At 43.3% G+C, this 17,138-nt stretch overlaps 1 protein-coding gene and 1 pseudogene across 2 annotated transcripts in view; both read right to left on the reverse strand.

The window, feature by feature from the left end:
- Positions 1-7,692, reverse strand: part of LOC109904033 (signal-induced proliferation-associated 1-like protein 1) — an 88,574-nt gene extending 80,882 nt beyond the window's left edge. For both annotated transcript variants that reach the window (XM_020501098.2, XM_031788201.1), the window contains exon 1: positions 7,445-7,692. The gene's annotated coding sequence lies outside the window, so the exon portion shown is untranslated. The remainder of the gene's footprint in view (positions 1-7,444) is intronic.
- Positions 7,693-9,873: 2,181 nt separating this feature from the next.
- LOC109904535 (glutathione peroxidase 2-like) lies at positions 9,874-16,554 on the reverse strand (annotated as a pseudogene).
- Between the last annotated feature and the right edge of the window lie 584 nt (positions 16,555-17,138).

Below are 17,138 nucleotides of genomic sequence, written 5' to 3' on the forward strand. Positions count from 1 at the left end.
TCATAATAGAAATTAAAAGAAGATGGCCTTGTACTGACACCAGACATGTTGGTGTATCAGTCCATTCAGTGGCACATCCCAGGGTCTCTTATGTCTGTTTTCAGCCTGGACCAACTAACATAAGGAGGGAAGCCATTCAACATTGTCAATACAAGCGGCACATTGCTCGAGGTGAAGAAAGCTCATTGTTATGAATGATTCATTATCTCATTGTTATGGATGTATCATTATCTCATTGTTATGGATGTATCCAAATAAATGTCACTAGAAAACAGCTTAAACAAATGCAAAGGCAGCTACTGTTGTTATTCTGGCTACACTGTTTAACGTGACTGTAAATTAGCCGTTGTTGGCTAGCAAGCAAGCAAGGGATAATAACGCTGCCAGCCAATATGGCAATGGAACGTTTAGAACGAACAACTGGGTTGTATCCATAGGTCTCTGGCAACCGAACTGATAACCAGCCGGCTTGGGTAGCAACCCTAGATTTGTATCAGGACTAGAGGTCGACGATTAATCGGAATGGCCGATAACAATCAGTAATCGGCATTTTTGGACACCAATTGTGGCCGATTATTTTTTTAAACCTTTATTTAACTAGACAAGTCAGTTAAGAACACATTCTTATTTTCAATGATGGCATAGGAACGGTGGGTTAACTGCCTTGTTCAGGGGTAGAACGACAGATGTTTACCTTGTCAGCTCAGGGATTTGATCTTGCAACCTTCTAGTTAATAGTCCAACACTCTAACCACCTGCCTTACATTGCACTCCACAAGGAGCCTGCGTGGCAGGCTGACTACCTGTTACGTGAGTGCAGCAAGAAGCTATGGTAAGTTGCTAGCTAGCATTAAACTTATCTTATAAAAAACAAATCAACCTTTACATAATCACTAGTTACCTACACATGGTTGATGATATTACTAGTTTGTTTATCTAGCTTGTCCTGCGTTGCATATAATCGATGCGGTGCCTGTTAATTTCTCATCGAATCACAGCCTACTTCGCCAAACGGGTGATGATTTAACAAGCGCATTCACGAAAAAAGCAATGTCGGTTGCCTGGCCATTTTTTCCTAACAAAGACCGTAATTAATTTGCCAGAATTGTACATAATTATGACATAACATTGAAGGTTGTGCAATGTAACAGCAATATTTAGACTTAGGGATGCCACCCGTTAGATAAAATATGGAACGGTTCCGTATTTCGCTGAAAGAATAAACATTATGTTTTCGAAATTATAGTTTCCAGATTTGACCATGTTAATGACCTAAGGCTCGTATTTCTGTGTGTTATTATGTTATAATTAAGTCTATGATTTGATATTTGATAGAGCAGTCTGACTTAGCAGTGGAAGGCAGCAGAAGGCTCGTAAGCATTCATTCAAACAGCACTTTCGTGTGTTTGTCAGCAGCTCTTTGCTGTGCTGTTTATGACTTCAAGCCTATCAACTCCTGAGATTAGGCTGGGGTAACCGATGTGAAATGGCTAGCTAGTTAGCGGGGTGCGCGCTGATAGCGTTTCAATCGGTGACGTCACTCGCTCTGAGACCTTGAAGTAGTTGTTCCCCTTGCACTGCAAGCGCGGCATTATCACTTAATGTCCACATAGAAGAACACTATTTGGTTCCAGGTAGAACCCTTTTTGGTTCCAGGTAGAACCCCTTTTTGGTTACAGGTAGAACACCTTTTGGATTCCATGTAGGGTTCTACTTGGAACCAAAAATGGGTTCTACCTGGAACCAAAAAGGGTTCTCCTATAGGGATAGCCAATGAACCCTTTTGGAACCCATTTTTGGTAGAGTGTAGGCTTACTCTTATGAACAACAAAGCAAACAGTTAGTGTTAGTATTTCACGATGGCTACTCAGAATTGTAGCAAACGCATTCCAGAAAGGCACTTTATAAACCTGAACAATGCTCAAAATCATACCTGCCCTGGAGAGCCTGCCCTGGAGTCCACCTCCCTGACCCTGCTGTTGGCTACTGTCCCTCACTGTAGTCTGCCGTATACTGTGGCTGGATGTCATGCTCCTCATGACTGACCTGTTCTTAGAGTCTTAGAGTTTAGTAATGACCTACAGTCATAATACTCTGGTGATGAGATGTGAGCTGCATATACAGTGCCTTGCAAAAGTATTCACCCCCATTGGCGTTTTTCCAATTTTGTTGCATTACAACCTGCCATTTTAATTTTATTTGGATTTCATGTAATGGACATACACAAAATAGTCCAAATTGGTGAAGTGAAATGAAAAAAATTACTTTTTTCCAAAAATTCTAAATAATAAAAAACGGAAAAAACTCACGGAACAGGCAAGGAAGGCATTAATCAGAGAGGCAACAAAGAGACAAAAGATAACCCTGAAGGAGCTGCAAAGCTTCACAACTGAGAATGGAGTATCTGTCCATAGGACCACTTTAAGCCGTACACTCCAAAGAGCTGGGATTTATGGAAGTGTCCCGAAAAAAATAAGCAAACATGTTAGGTGTTCGCCAAAAGGCATGTGGGAGACACCCCAAACACATGGAAGAAGGTACTCTGATCCGATGAGACTAAAATTTAGCTTTTTGGCCATCAGGGAAAATGCTATGTCTGGCATAAAGCCAACCTCTCTCATCACCCCGAGAACAGCATCCCCACAGTGAAGCATGGTGGTGGCAGCATCATGCTGTGGGGATGTTTGTCATCAGCAGGTACTGGGAAACTGGTCAGAATTGAAGGAATGATAGATGGCACTAAATAAAGGGAAATTCTTGAGGGAAACCTGTTTCAGTCTTCCAGAGATTTGAGACTGGGACAGAGGTTCACCTTCCAGCAGGTCAATGACCCTAGGCATGCTGCTAAATCAACACTTGAGTGGTTTAAGGGGAAACATTGAAATGTCTTTGAATGGCCTAGTCAAAGCCCAGACCTCAATCCAATTGAGAATCTGTGGTATGACTTAAAGATTGCTGTACACTAGCGGAACCCATCCAACTTGAAGGAGCTGGAGCAGTTTTGCCTTGAAGAATGGGCAAAAATCCCAGTGGCTATATGTGCCAAGCTTATAGAGACACACCCCATGAGACTTACAGCTGTAATTGCTGCAAAAGGTGGCTCTACAAAGTATTGTTTTGGGGGGGGGGTGAATAGTTATGCACACTCAAGTTTTCAGTTTCTGTCTTATTCGTTGTTTGCTTCACAATATAAAATATTTTGCATCTTCAAAGTGGTAGATATGTTGTGTAAATCAAATGAAACAACCCCCCCCAAAAAAATCTATTTTAATTCCAGGGTTTAAGGCAACAAAATAGAGAAAATGCCAAAGGGGGGTGAATACTTTCACTTTTTTGTCTTATGTTAACCATGAAGGATATTTTTGTCTATAGCACAAAGTAGACTGGTTTGCTCATCAATGATGATTAAAATAGAAACATTATTTTTCCCATAGTAGTGTCAGCACTGCATTGATTTAAAGTGTAAAGTCCATAATAAGAGGCACTGGTCCAGTTTGCATGATGATTTGGCTTCAGCAAAACAATATCTGACTAAATATGAGAGTAATGTTGTAAAGAAAATATGTATTAAGCGGCAAAACAGAAGTCTTTAATTGTTATGACTATGGACCTGACTGATGTTATCCCAGTCATCAGTCAGCCAAGCTTATGAAGAATGCTAATATTTTGCCAACTATGCAACTCAATATTCTTTCCTCCCCCTATCTGACACATCCCACCATAACCAAGCAGGTTTCCACAGAATAGCATACACCAATACAGATGGAATATTAGGGGAGGAATTAAACACTGAATCTCTTATCTGCATAGGACAGCAAGTACAAATGCAAAGATATACAAAAAAAGAGCAAACAGTGAATGAGTGCTAAATATACTCTATTTGGACTCCTTCTGACAGCTACTGGAACTGTGAGTAACAGCCGGTCATAGAGGTCTAATTCAAGTCCTGTGTCCAAGTCAATCCAGATTTGCCACTGTAGGGCTCATTCAATTCCAAAACATTGCCTGCCTTATAAAGTTTCAACCAATAGCGTTATGTTATTCAATAGCCTTGGTCAGTGAGGCATTTGAATTGCCCCTGAAACTAAGTACACTGAACAAAAAAAGAAACGCAACAACAATTTCTACGATTTTACTGAGTTACAGTTCATATAAGGAGGTCAGCCAATTTAAATAAATAAATGAGGCCCTAAAATATGGATGTCACATGACTGGAATACAGATATGCATCTGTTGGTCACAGATACCTTTAAAAAAAGGTAGTGGCGTGGATCAGAAAACCAGTCAGTATCTGGTGTGACCACCATTCGCCTCATGCAGCGTGACACATCTCCTTCGCATAGAGTTGATCAAGCTATTGATTGTGGCCTGTGGAATGTTGTCCCACTCCTCTTTAATAGCTGTGCGAAGTTTCTGGATATTGGTGGGAACTGGAACATGCTGTTGTACACGTCGATCCAGAGCATCCCAAATATGCTAAAAGAGTGATATGTCTGGTGAGTATGCAGTTCATGGAAGAACTGGGACATTTTCAGCTTCTAGGAATTGTGTACAGATACTTGTGACATGGGGCCGTGCATTATCATGCTGAAACATGAGATGATGGCGAGAGATGAATGGCACGACAATGGGCCTCAGGATCTCATCACGTTATCTCTGTGCATTCAAATTGCCATCAATAAAATTCAATTGTGTTTGTTGTCCATAGCTTATACTTGCCCATACCATAACATCACCGCCACCATGGGGCACTCTGTTCACAAAGTTGACATCAGCAAACCACTCACCCACACAACGGCATACATGCTGTCTGCCATCTGCCGGTACAGTTGAAACCGGGATTCATCTGTAAAGTGCACACTTCTCCAGCATGCCAGTGGCCATCGAAGGTGAGAGTTTGCCCACTGAATTCGGTTATGACGCCAAACTGCAGTCAGGTCAAGACCCTGGTGAGGACGACAAACAGACAGATGAGCTTCCCTGAGACCGTTTGTGCAAAAATTATTTGGTTGTGCAAACCCACAGTTTCATCAGCTGTCCAGGTGGCTGGTCTCAGACGATCCCACAGGTGAAGAAGCCGGATGTGGAGGGCTGGTGTAGTTACATGTGGTATGGGGTTGTGAGGCCGGTAGGATGTACTGCCAATTTCTCTAAAACGACGTTGGAGGCGGTCTTTGGTAGCGAAATTAACACTCAATTCTCTGGCAATAGCTCTGGTGGCCATTTCTGCAGTCAGCATGCCAATTGCACACTCCATCAAAACTTGAGACATCTGTGTCATTGTGTTGTATGACAAAACTACACATTTTAGAGTGGCCTTTTATTGTCCCCAGCACAAGTGGACCTGTGTAATGATCATGCTGTTTAATCAGCTTTTTGATATGCCACACCTGTCAGGTGGATGGATTATCTTGGCAAAGGAAAAATGCTCACTAACAGGGATGTAAACTAATTTGTGCACAATTAGTTTGAGAGAAATACATTTCTTGTGAATATGGAACATTTCTGGGACCTATTTCAGCTCATGAAACATTATATTATATTTTTGTTCAGTGTAATTTCTACCATGTCTCACAGGTTGCACACAAAAATAAACTACATGACTAAAAATATGTGGACACTTGCTGAACATCTCATTCCAAGATCATGGGCATTAATGTGGAGTTAGTCCCCCTTTGCTGCTATAACAGCCTCCACTCTTCTGGAACGGCTTTTCATTAGATGTTGGAACACTGCTGCGGGTAGTGAGATCAGGCTCTGATGTTGGGTAATTAGGCCAGGCTCGCAGTCAGCATTCCAATTCATCCCAAAGGTATTCGATGTGGTTGAGGTCAGGGCTCTGTGCAGGGCAGTCAAGTTCTTGCACACCGATCTCAACAAACCATTTCTGTATGGATCTCACTTTGGGCACGTAGGCTTTGTCATGCTGAAATAGGAAAGGGCCTTCCCCAAACTGTTGCCACAAAGTTGGAAGCAGAATGTCATTGTATGCTGTAGCGTTAAGATTTCCCTTCACTGGAATTAAGGGGCCTAGCCCGAACAATGATAAACAGCCTCAGACCATTATTCCTCCTCCACCAAACTTTACAGTTGGCACTATGCATTGGGGCTGCCAGATGGTAAAGAGTGATTATTCACTCCAGAGAACCAGTTTCCACTGCACCAGAGTCCAATGGCGGCAAACTTTACACCACTCCAGCCGACACTGGGCATTGCGCAGGGTGATCTTATGCTTGTGTCCGGCTGCTCGACCATGGAAAACCATTTCACGAAGCTCCCGATGAACAGTTATTGTGCTGACGTTACTCACAGAGGCAGTTTGGAACTCAGTAGTGAGTATTGCAACTGAGGACAGACGATTTGTACGTACCTCAGTCCTCGGTGGTCCTGTTCTGTGAGCATGTGTGGCTACCATTTCGTGGCTGAGCCGTTGTTGCTCCTAGACGTTTCCACTTCACAATAACAGCATTTACAGGGCAGAAATGTGATGGACTTGTTTGAAAGTTGGCATCCTATGACGGTGCCACATTGAAAGTCACTAAACTCTTCAGTAAGGCCATTCTACAGCCAATGTTTGTCTATAAAGATTGCATGGCTGTTTGCTCAAATGTTTACACCTGTCAGCAACGGGTGTGGCTGAAATAGCTGAATCTACTCATTTGAAGGGGTTTCTCCTAAGTGCACAGTGTTGAGCAATACTGTAGTGTTTCTACCAAGTGGTTGAGTAGACAATAGTGTTATCCCTTGTGACAGTCCAAACCACATCAATGGTTGTTGCCTTGCTAATAGCAAGATCCATCAAGCTGCTTCACCACGTAGCCTACTATACTAAATCAAATGTGTAGCTCAAATGTGTAATGCCCAATAGCTTAACCATTTGGGTTGATAGTGGTGGTCTGTCACTTACAATGGAACATCAACATTAACTCACCACATTAACCCACCGAACTAACTATATTAATGGTAGAAAATGATGTAGGCTATAGCTTATAGCTTGCTAAGGAGGGGACTACACAAAAAGCTGCAGCATTACACACCTATTACAGCGCTATTACATCAAGCCCGTTTGCTCGATGCCACCTGGAAATCACCAAACCCAAGTTACATCCGAAACAATGCACATCGAACGTGATATAATTGCGGTTTGCATTGACCAAAATTGACATTTTCCACTCGTGTCACGCGCAGAGTGCGCGTTCTGAACCCACAAAGCAACCTTTCTGGTTCCCTCCTAATTTCGGGAAAGAAAATACCCTGATTGCGCACTCTAATGTAGGCTACTTAGGCTACTATAGAACACATACTATTCGGTCAGATGTAGCTGTTTAAAATGTTTATTGGTTGAGGAGACTATCCTGATGTTGCTTGCGACTATGTACCTCAAAACATCATGCACATGACATGGATCGTTCCCCAACGTTAAAACGCATGTTTCCCGACTCACCTTTTCTCCTCTCCCCGTCAACCATTGGATGGCATGAACACAATACTAAGCGTTTTTCCCCTTTTGTTTTCCAGGACCAGTCAGTGTAAAAATGCAGCAACACCGTTATGTATATTGCTTTAAACAGTTGTTTCCGTTCCGGTTAAAATCCCAATGATCCTGTTGCCTTCGTCAGATATGTAGAAGTTTGATACAAAGTTACGGGTTTGCTTCGCTGCACTATGCAGCTGCTGTAGAGATGAGATCATACCAACACCCTCCCTCACTGTACTGGAATCTCGCGAGAGGACTTCATACTATAAAGCAAACGTTACTGTGGTAACATCAATTTCTGCTCACCTGGTTGAGTTTCTGCAGTAGCGCTCTTGAATTGGCTTTTCGAAAATAAAACATCCCCCATCTAGGATAGAGCATGTGAACTCAACTGCAATACTGTGAAAATCAGTCAATGTGATATTTTAATTGTTTTAACTTTATTTAACTAGGCAAGTCAGTTAAGAACCAATTCTTATTTTCAATGACGGCCTAGGAACAGTGGGTTAACTGCCTGTTCAGGGGCAGAGCGACAGATTTGTACCTTGTCAGCTCGGGGTTTGAATTTGCAACCTTCCGGTTACTAGTCCAACGCTCTAACCACTAGGCTACCCTGCCGCTCGATTAAATGCAATCAATAATTTCCGTGTCATATGAGCTTTCTGTTTCCCATAACGAGTTATAGGCTAGAGTTCTTGTACATTTAGGCTATGTGTTGTTGCTGGACTGAGCTACGATATTGCATTAGTCAAGGCACTCATTCTACTTGCAAAAAAACACAGGCTTTAGAGAAAATGCATAGCTACCTCTCAGAGAAGAGTAGCCTAACCTTTCACTGTTGTCACAGATCTCTCCAGGGACTGCCATAACATAAATTACATTAGGGGATTACTCAGCAGCACTGTCTCTCAGTCAGCAGTAGATGGGACTATTTGAGAAGACATGCAATTGTCCATTTTTTCCTCTACTGCTGGGTGGCTCTGCCAAAACTTCCCATTTATTGGAACTAAAACAATGGGGATCAGAAGAATGACTGGAGGTGTTCTAGTGTTCAGTGAGGACACAGGATGGACAGGGTAGACAAGGGGACTGCAGAAATGCAGGGGGTGTGATGTTGAGAAACTTGGCACCATTACATATGCGAATGCCTGTAGACACAGAAACAGATCTATTATAGCAGGCCAGCCTCTGTCATCATGAATGTGGTTCAGTGCAGGGGAATTACCTGGAAGTACCTTTCTAAACAAGATATACAACACCTGTACTACTAATATATTATTTCTACTCTGCAACACAAAAGGTCTTTAAATCTTTAAAATAACATGTCATATGAAACTAGACAATGTAAAATTATAACATGATTACTACACGTGCTGTATGGTGGAACAATTAGATACTTTTTCGGTAATAAAAGTAGAATACAATAACTTCATTCCAACTACAGTTATATGTCAACTTGGACAATAATGTTACTTTTTCCTCAATGAGTCAGTGGCATCACCTGCTGGCCAGCATGGGAATAGAGCGAGGAAAGGGTTCACTAAAGTCAGACACTTATTGAAAATAGGAATAGGATATTAATGTACCATGATTACACATAATCATAAATGCATTGTGAATAATGATGAATGAGAAAGTTACACAGGCATGTCATATCATGAACTGCACCCCCCCCCCCCCAAAAAAAATCTACCCTCCCCTATTATTGGTAATGGTAAAAGGTTAGCATGTTTGGGGGGAATGAACTAGTAGGCTACTAAATCAAATGTGTAATGCTCAAAATGTTTTAATGTCAAAGTCATTTCAGAAACAAATTATATTCTTATTTGCAAAAAAAGTGACTTCAAAATGACAACACATTTACCATTAGTTTCTATTGGGCACAAAATAATAGGAAACAACCAAAAACAACCAACAAGTTAGCATAGTCAAACCTGACACCTTTAAAAATGTGGGAAGTAGATAAAGTGCATTAATTTCTAAATGTTAAAACAGATATGTATGAAAATACCCTCAAATAAAAAGGTCATATTCTGTGCCGTCGCCTCACAAAACATCCTCAAATCCAGAATGCTGGAGTATAGTGCCAAATTAAACATTATCTTCACTTTCCAAATAAATACATAGGGGAGTATATGTTAGAGGAGTAACAAAAATATTTCTGATGCTTTCCATTACATTGTGAGTAAGGCAAACTATCGAAACATGACCAACAAACACTTGAGCATTTACAAGGCTTCAGATAATATTCCCATAGGTTTTTAGAATATTATCCTCATCCAATAAACCTCAAAAGGATGGACGACACCATAATAGGTCCTCTCTACCATCATAGATGTGAAGTCATTTGTGTAGCAGAAAGAGTAGTGCACAAGAAAAACATTTCAATGCCATTTTCATGTCTTGGTTAGACTCAGGCTTTGGATTTCAGGCTCCATGTTGATAGTTTCAAATTTTTTGCTGTACTGTTTAAAGGGCTCTCCCTTCTGGCACAACGAGGAATTTCTCAAAATGTCTGGCCTGCTAATGGTACTCCAGGTGAGGAATTTAGGATCCTGGGTGAGGGAGTGTGGATCATCATCATCATCAGGGTAGGGAAGTTTGTCGTTAAAATAGACGAAGACAGGGTGGGTGTTGGTTCCATTCACGTCACGCTTCTCAAAGACCGTGAAGCCAGGCTGGTAGCCATCTCCTGGTTGCACATACCTCAATGAGTTAAAATGGGGAGATCCTAAATAGTTCTCCTGTAAAACACTAACATTCTCATCCGACATTCATGATTTATTAAATTAACTCATACTGGTAACAGAATATTTTACTAGATTAGCTTGTTTTTATGGATTTCACTGAACCACATAACCAGGCCAAGATGTTGCATACTGAATTGGTAGCCAAACCAATTGCAGGGGAAACCCAGGACCACAAAATGATCCAAGACGGCGTAGCAGTCAGACGTATTTGTCCTTCGTCTTGTCATGTCCCATGTATATATATTATATATATAATATATATAAGTATAAGTATATATATATAAAAATAAATAAAAGGGAACACTAAAATAACACATCCTAGATCTGAATGAGTGAAATATTCTTATTAAATACTTTTTTCTTTACATAGTTGAATGTGCTGACAACAAAATCACACAAAAAATATCAATGGAAATCATATTTATCAACCCATGGAGGTCTGGATTTGGAGTCACACTCAAAATTGAAGTGAAAAACCACACTACAGGCTGATCCAACTTTGATGGAATGTCCTTAAAACAAGTCAAATGAGGCTCAGTAGTATGTGTGGCCTCCACATGCCTGTATGACCTCCCTACAACGCCTGGACATGCGCCTGATGAGGTGGCGGATGGTCTCCTGAGGGATCTCCTCCCAGACCTGGAATAAAGCATCCGCCAACTCCTGGACAGTCTGTGGATGGGAGCGAGACATGATGTCCCAGATGTGCTCAATTGGATTCAGGTCTGGGGAACGGGCAGGCCAGTCCATAGCATCAATGCCTTCCTCCTGCAGGAACTGCTGACACACTCCAGCCACATGAGGTCTAGCATTGTCTGGCATTAGGAGAACCCAGGGCCAACCGCACCAGCATATGGTCTCACAAGGGGTCTGAGGATCTCATCTCGGTACCTAATGGCAGTCAGGCTACCTCTGGCGAGCACATGGAGGGCTGTGCGCCCCCCCCCCAAAGAAATGCCACCCCACACCATGACTGACCCACCGCCAAACCGGTCATGCTGGAGGATGTTGCAGGCAGCAGAACGTTCTCCACGGCGTCTCCAGACTCTGTCACATGCTCAGTGTGAACCTGCTTTCATCTGTGAAGAGCATAGGGTGCCAGTGGCGAATTTGCAACCTTGGTGTTCTCTGGCAAATGCCAAACGTCCTGCACGGTGTTGGGCTGTAAGCACAACCCCCACCTGTGGACGTCGGGCCCTCATACCACCCTCATGGAGTCTGACCAGTTTCTGACCATTTGAGCAGACACATGCACATTTGTGGCCTGCTGGAGGTCATTTTGCAGGGCTCTGGCAGTGCTCCTCCTTGCACAAAGGCGGAGGTAGCGGTCCTGTTGCTGGATTATTGCCCTCCTACGGCCTCCTCCACGTCTTCTGATGTACTGGCCTGTCTCCTGGTAGCGCCTCCATGCTCTGGACACTACGCTGACAGACACAGCAAACCTTCTTGCCACAGCTCGCATTGATGTGCCATCCTGGATGAGCTGCACTACCTGAGCCACTTGTGTGGGTTGTAGACTCCGTCTCATATTACCACTAGAGTGAAAGCACCGCCAGCATTCAAAAGTGACCAAAACATCAGCCAGGAAGCATAGGAACTGAGAAGTGGTCTGTGGTCACCACCTGCAGAACCACTCCTTTATTGGGGGTGTCTTGCTAATTGCCTATAATTTCCACCTGTTGTCTATTCCATTTGCACAACAGCATGTGAAATGTATTGTCAGTGTTACTTCCTAAGCGGACAGTTTGATCTCACAGAAGTGTGATTGACTTGGAGTTACATTGTGTTGTTTAAATGTTCCCTTTATTTTTTTGAGCAGTGTATTTTTCGCATATCTTATATTTTTCTAAACCCTTACTTCAAACTACTCTCCTGCAACCCGCCTCACCCAATGTGGTGTCGACCCGCTTTTTCCACTAACGTATGTCTGCCTCGATTACTGGAATCTCTCCAACACCCCGGATTCCTATCGCAAGCTCTGAACCTTCTCACTTTCCGACTTTCACAGCTAACGTCCCCTGAATGCTAGCTGTCTAGAGCGCAACAGACTGTTGGCTTACGAGGCCCATCGAATACATGCCGAAGTCACTAGCTAGCAGTCAGCTATCCTTTGCTAGCGGTCATCAGCTACATTTATACCTTTTAACTCTCGCCAGTCTGTACAGCGAGACTCAAACCAGAGCTAGTCGGACTTATTCTTCTCGATATCTCCGGATTCCTACCGCAAGCTCTGAACCTATTTATTTATTTAAATTTGTATTATTTTTTATTTTATCCACCTGGAATCATAGCAGCTAACGACCCCTGAACGCACAGCCGCTAATCTGCGGCCTGCTAGCTATCTAAAGCACATTGGACTGCTGGCTTAAGAGGCCCTTCGGACATATTTCTTTGGCCACTATACATATTTTGCCAATTGGCCTGGTTTACCACACGGAGCCCTGCTGATCCGTCCGCTGATGTAACTGCACGAGGGGGCCACAACAGACTTCCCTCTGTCGCGTCATCCCTCTAAGGACTTTCTGTTAGCCCCGTGCAGTTAGCTGCCTGAAGCCACCCAGTAGACTTGTATGATCACCCGGCTACGCATGACTTTCCCTAACGTCACCATGCCGTGTCGATTGCTGTTCTGGTTTGTAACTATTGTTTTATTTCACTGTAGAGCCTCTAGCACTGCTCAACTAACAATTTAGTTCCACCCCCCACACACGCAGTGACATCACCTGGTTTAAATGCTATTTCTAGAGACAACATCTATTTCATTATCACTATATGCACAGGTTTACCCCCACTGTATTCACATCCTACTATACCTTAGTCTGTACATTATGCCTTGAATATATTCTACCGTGCCCAGAACTCTGCTCCTTTTCCTCTCTGTTCTGAACAAACTAGGCATCCAGTTCTGTTAGCCTTTAGCCGTACCCTTATCCTACTCCTCTGGTGATGTAGAGGTCAATCGAGGCCCCGCAGTGTCTACTACCACTCCCATCCCCCAGGCTCTCTCATTTGTTGACTTTTGCAACCGTAAAAGCCTTGGTTTCATGCATGTTAACATTAGAAGCCTCCTCCGTAAGTTTGTTTTATTCACTACCCTAGCACACTCCACCAATCCGGATGTCCTAGCAGTGTCTGAATCCTGGCTTAGGAAGACCACCAAAAACCTTAATTTCCATTCCTAACATTTTCCGACAAGATAGAACTGCCAAAGGGGACGGTGTTGCAATTTACTGCAAAGATAGAACTCTGCAGGTTGTCTTACTATCCAGGTCTGTACCCAAACAATTTGACCTTCTACTTCTAAAAATGAACCTTTCCAGAAACAAGTCTCTCACCATTGCTGCTTGCTATAGACCCCCCTCTGCCCCCAGCTGTGCCCTCGACACCATATGTGATTTGATTGCCCCCCATCCATCTTCTGAGCTCGTGCTGCTAGGTGACCTAAACTGGGACATGCTTAACACCCCGGCCATCCTACAATCTAAGCTTGATGCCCTCAATCTCACACAACTTATCAATGAACCTACCAGATATAACCCCAAATCCTTAAACACGGGCACCCTCAGATATCATCCTAACTAACTCACCCTCCAAATACACCTCTGCTGTTTTCAACCAAGATCTCAGCGATCACTGCCTCATTGCCTGCATCCGTAATGGGTCTGCGAGCAAACGACCACCCCTCATCACTGTCAAACGCTCCCTAAAACACTTCTGCGAGCAGGCCTTTCTAATCGACCTGGCCGGGGTATGCTGGAACGACATTGGCCTCATCCCGACAGTAGAGGATGCCTGGTTATTCTTTAAAAGTGCCTTCCTCACCATCTTAAATAGGCATGCCCCATTCAAAACATGTAGAACCAGGAATAGATATAGCCCTTGGTTCACTCCAGACCTGTCTGCCCTTGACCAGCACAAAAACATCCTGTGGTGTACTGCATTAGCATCGAATAGCCACCGTGATATGCAACTTTTCAGGGAAGTTAGGAACCAATATACACAGGCAGTTAGGAAAGCTAAGGCTAGCTTTTTTAAACAGAAATTTGCATCCCACAGAACAAACTCAAAAAAGTTCTGGGACACTAAAGTCCATGGACAATAAGAGCACCTCATCCCAGCTACCCACTGCTCTGAAGCTAGGAAACACTTTTACAACCGACAAATCCACTAGAATTGAGAATTTCAATAAGCATTTCTCTACGGCTTTCCACCTGGCTACCCCTACCCCGGTCAACTGCCCGGCACCCTCCACAGCAAACCGCCCAAGCGACCACCATTTCTCCTTCACCCATATCCAGATAGCGGATGTTCTGAAAGAGCTGCAAAACCTGGACCCCTACAAATCAGCCAGGCTAGACAATCTGGACCCTCCCTCTCTTAAATTATCTGCCGAAATTGTTGCAACCCCTATTACTAGCCTGTTCAACCGCTCATATTGTCTGAGATTCCAAAAGATTGGAAAGCTGCCGCAGTCATCCCCCTCTTCAAAGGGGGAGACACTCTAGACCCAAACTGCTACAGACCTATATCTATCCTACCCTGCATCTCTAAGGTCTTCGAAAGTCAAGTTAACAAACAGATTACTGACCATTTTGAATCACATCGTACCTTCTCCGCTATGCAATCTGGTTTCAAAGCTGGTCATGGGTGCACCTTAGCCACGCTCAAGGTCCTTAACGATATCATAACTGCCATCGATAAGAGATATTACTGTGCAGCTGTATTCATCGACCTGGCCAACGCTTTCGACTCTGTCAATCACCAGATTCTTATTGACAGCCTTGGTTTCTCAAATGTTTGCCTCGCCTGGTTCACCAACTACTTCTCTGATAGAGCTCAGTGTGTCAAATCGGAGGGCCTGTTGTCCGCACCTCTGGCAGTCTCTATGGGGCTGCCACAGGGTTCAATTCTCGGGCCGACTCTTCTCTGTATACTTCAATGATGTCGCTCTTGCTGCTGGTGATTCTCTGATCCACCGTTACGCAGACACCATTCTGTATACTTCTGGCCCTTCTTTGGACACTCTTAACCTCCAGACGAGCTTCAATGGCATACAACTCTCCTTCCGTGGCCTCCAACTGCTCTTAAACGCAAGTAAAACTAAATGCTTGCTATTCAACCGATCATTGCTCACACCTGCCCGCCCATCCAGCATCACTACTCTGGACGACTTAGAATATGTGGATAACTACAAATACCTAGGTGTCTGGCTAGACTGTAAACTCTCCTTCCAAACTCACATTAAGCATCTCCAATCAAAAATTTAATCTAGAATCGGCTTCCTCTTTCGCAACAAAGCTTCCTTCACTCATGCTGCCAAACATACCCTCGTAAAACTGACCATCCTACCGATCCTTGACTTCGGCGATGTCATCTATAAAATAGCCTTCAAACACTCAACTCAGCAAACTGAATGTAGTCTATCACAGTGCCATCCGTTTTGTCACCAAAGCCCCATATACTACCCTTCACTGCGACCTGTACGCTCTCGTTGGCTGGCCCTCGCTTCATACTCGTCGCCAAACCCACTGGCTACAGGTTATCTACAAGTCTCTGCTAGGTAAAGCGCTGCCCTATCTCAGCCAGCTGGTCACCATAGCAGCACTCACTCGTAGCACACGGTCCAGCAGGTATATCTCACTGGTCACCCCCAAAGCAAATTCCTCCTTTGGTCGCCTTTCCTTCCAGTTCTCTGCTGCCACTGACTGGAACGAACTGCAAAAATCACTGAAGCTGGATATTCCCCATCTCCCTCACTAGCTTTAAGAACCAGCTGTCAGAGCAGCTCACAGATCACTGCACCTGCTCATAGCCCATCTACCTACCTCATTCCCATACTGTATTTATTTATTTTGCACCACAGTATCTCTACTTGCACATCTATCATTCCAGTGTTTAATTGCCATATTGTAATTACTTCGCCACCATGGCCTATTTATTGCCTTAAATCCCTTATTTGAACTCACTGTACATAGACTCTTTTTTTCTACTGTATTATTGACTGTTTTGTTCATTCCATGTGTAACTCCGTTGTTGTGCGTGTCGAACTGCTATGCTTTATCTTGGCCAGGTTGCAGTTGCAAATGAGAACTTGTTCTCAACTAGCTTACCTGGTTAAATAAAAAGGTGAAATAAAAAAATAGAAATAGCTGGTGAGGGTACTTGCTCTGGAGAAGGTTGAGCTGGCTATAGTCCTGTGTGGTTGTCCCTCAGAGGGATGCCACATCCTCAATGAGGACCAACCGCCCTTCGAAGCACATTAGAGTCTACTGAATCCCCCTCCAGCATTGTGGACTTCAGATCATAGGTCTTAGCAATGAACGTCATGGTCCTGTACTATGGTCACGCTGGCAGAAGTGAGGACCAGTGGGTCTGTGTTAATCCCACTACAGCTCATCTGACTTCAAAAAAATATATGCTACCATTCTACCTTACCTGGGTGTCAAATAACTGCAGAAAACGAATACCCACCTGACATACAATTCTCTAACACACAGACATGCTCATATTTCAGCTTGTAAACTTGCACAGATCGGTATGAAGAGGGTCATGTTATATCAAACCTGTGGTTATACCTTGCATGGTTTGTTAAAACAGCATAATATCATAACAGGATTAATTGCACACTAAATAGTGTAAATAGTGTCATACAAATTTCATTTAGGCATTAAACATGCCATTTTATATCTTCACCCCTTCAAGTTTTTGTATTAAGGACAAATACACCTAGTGGTTTTAGTCAGACTCGGCTGTTAATCTGATCTTGTAAAAATGTATTCCACAGTATCAAAACATTTACCAGAGATCTAATGTAAAATAAAATGCACTGTGGTTGTAGCTATTTACAGTTGTTTGTCATGACAAACAACTTTTTTTCCTGGGAGAATAATGAGGAAGGGAACCATGTATTA

The sequence above is a fragment of the Oncorhynchus kisutch genome, linkage group LG14 (genome assembly GCF_002021735.2).
Source record: "Oncorhynchus kisutch isolate 150728-3 linkage group LG14, Okis_V2, whole genome shotgun sequence".
Taxonomy (NCBI): domain Eukaryota; kingdom Metazoa; phylum Chordata; class Actinopteri; order Salmoniformes; family Salmonidae; genus Oncorhynchus; species Oncorhynchus kisutch.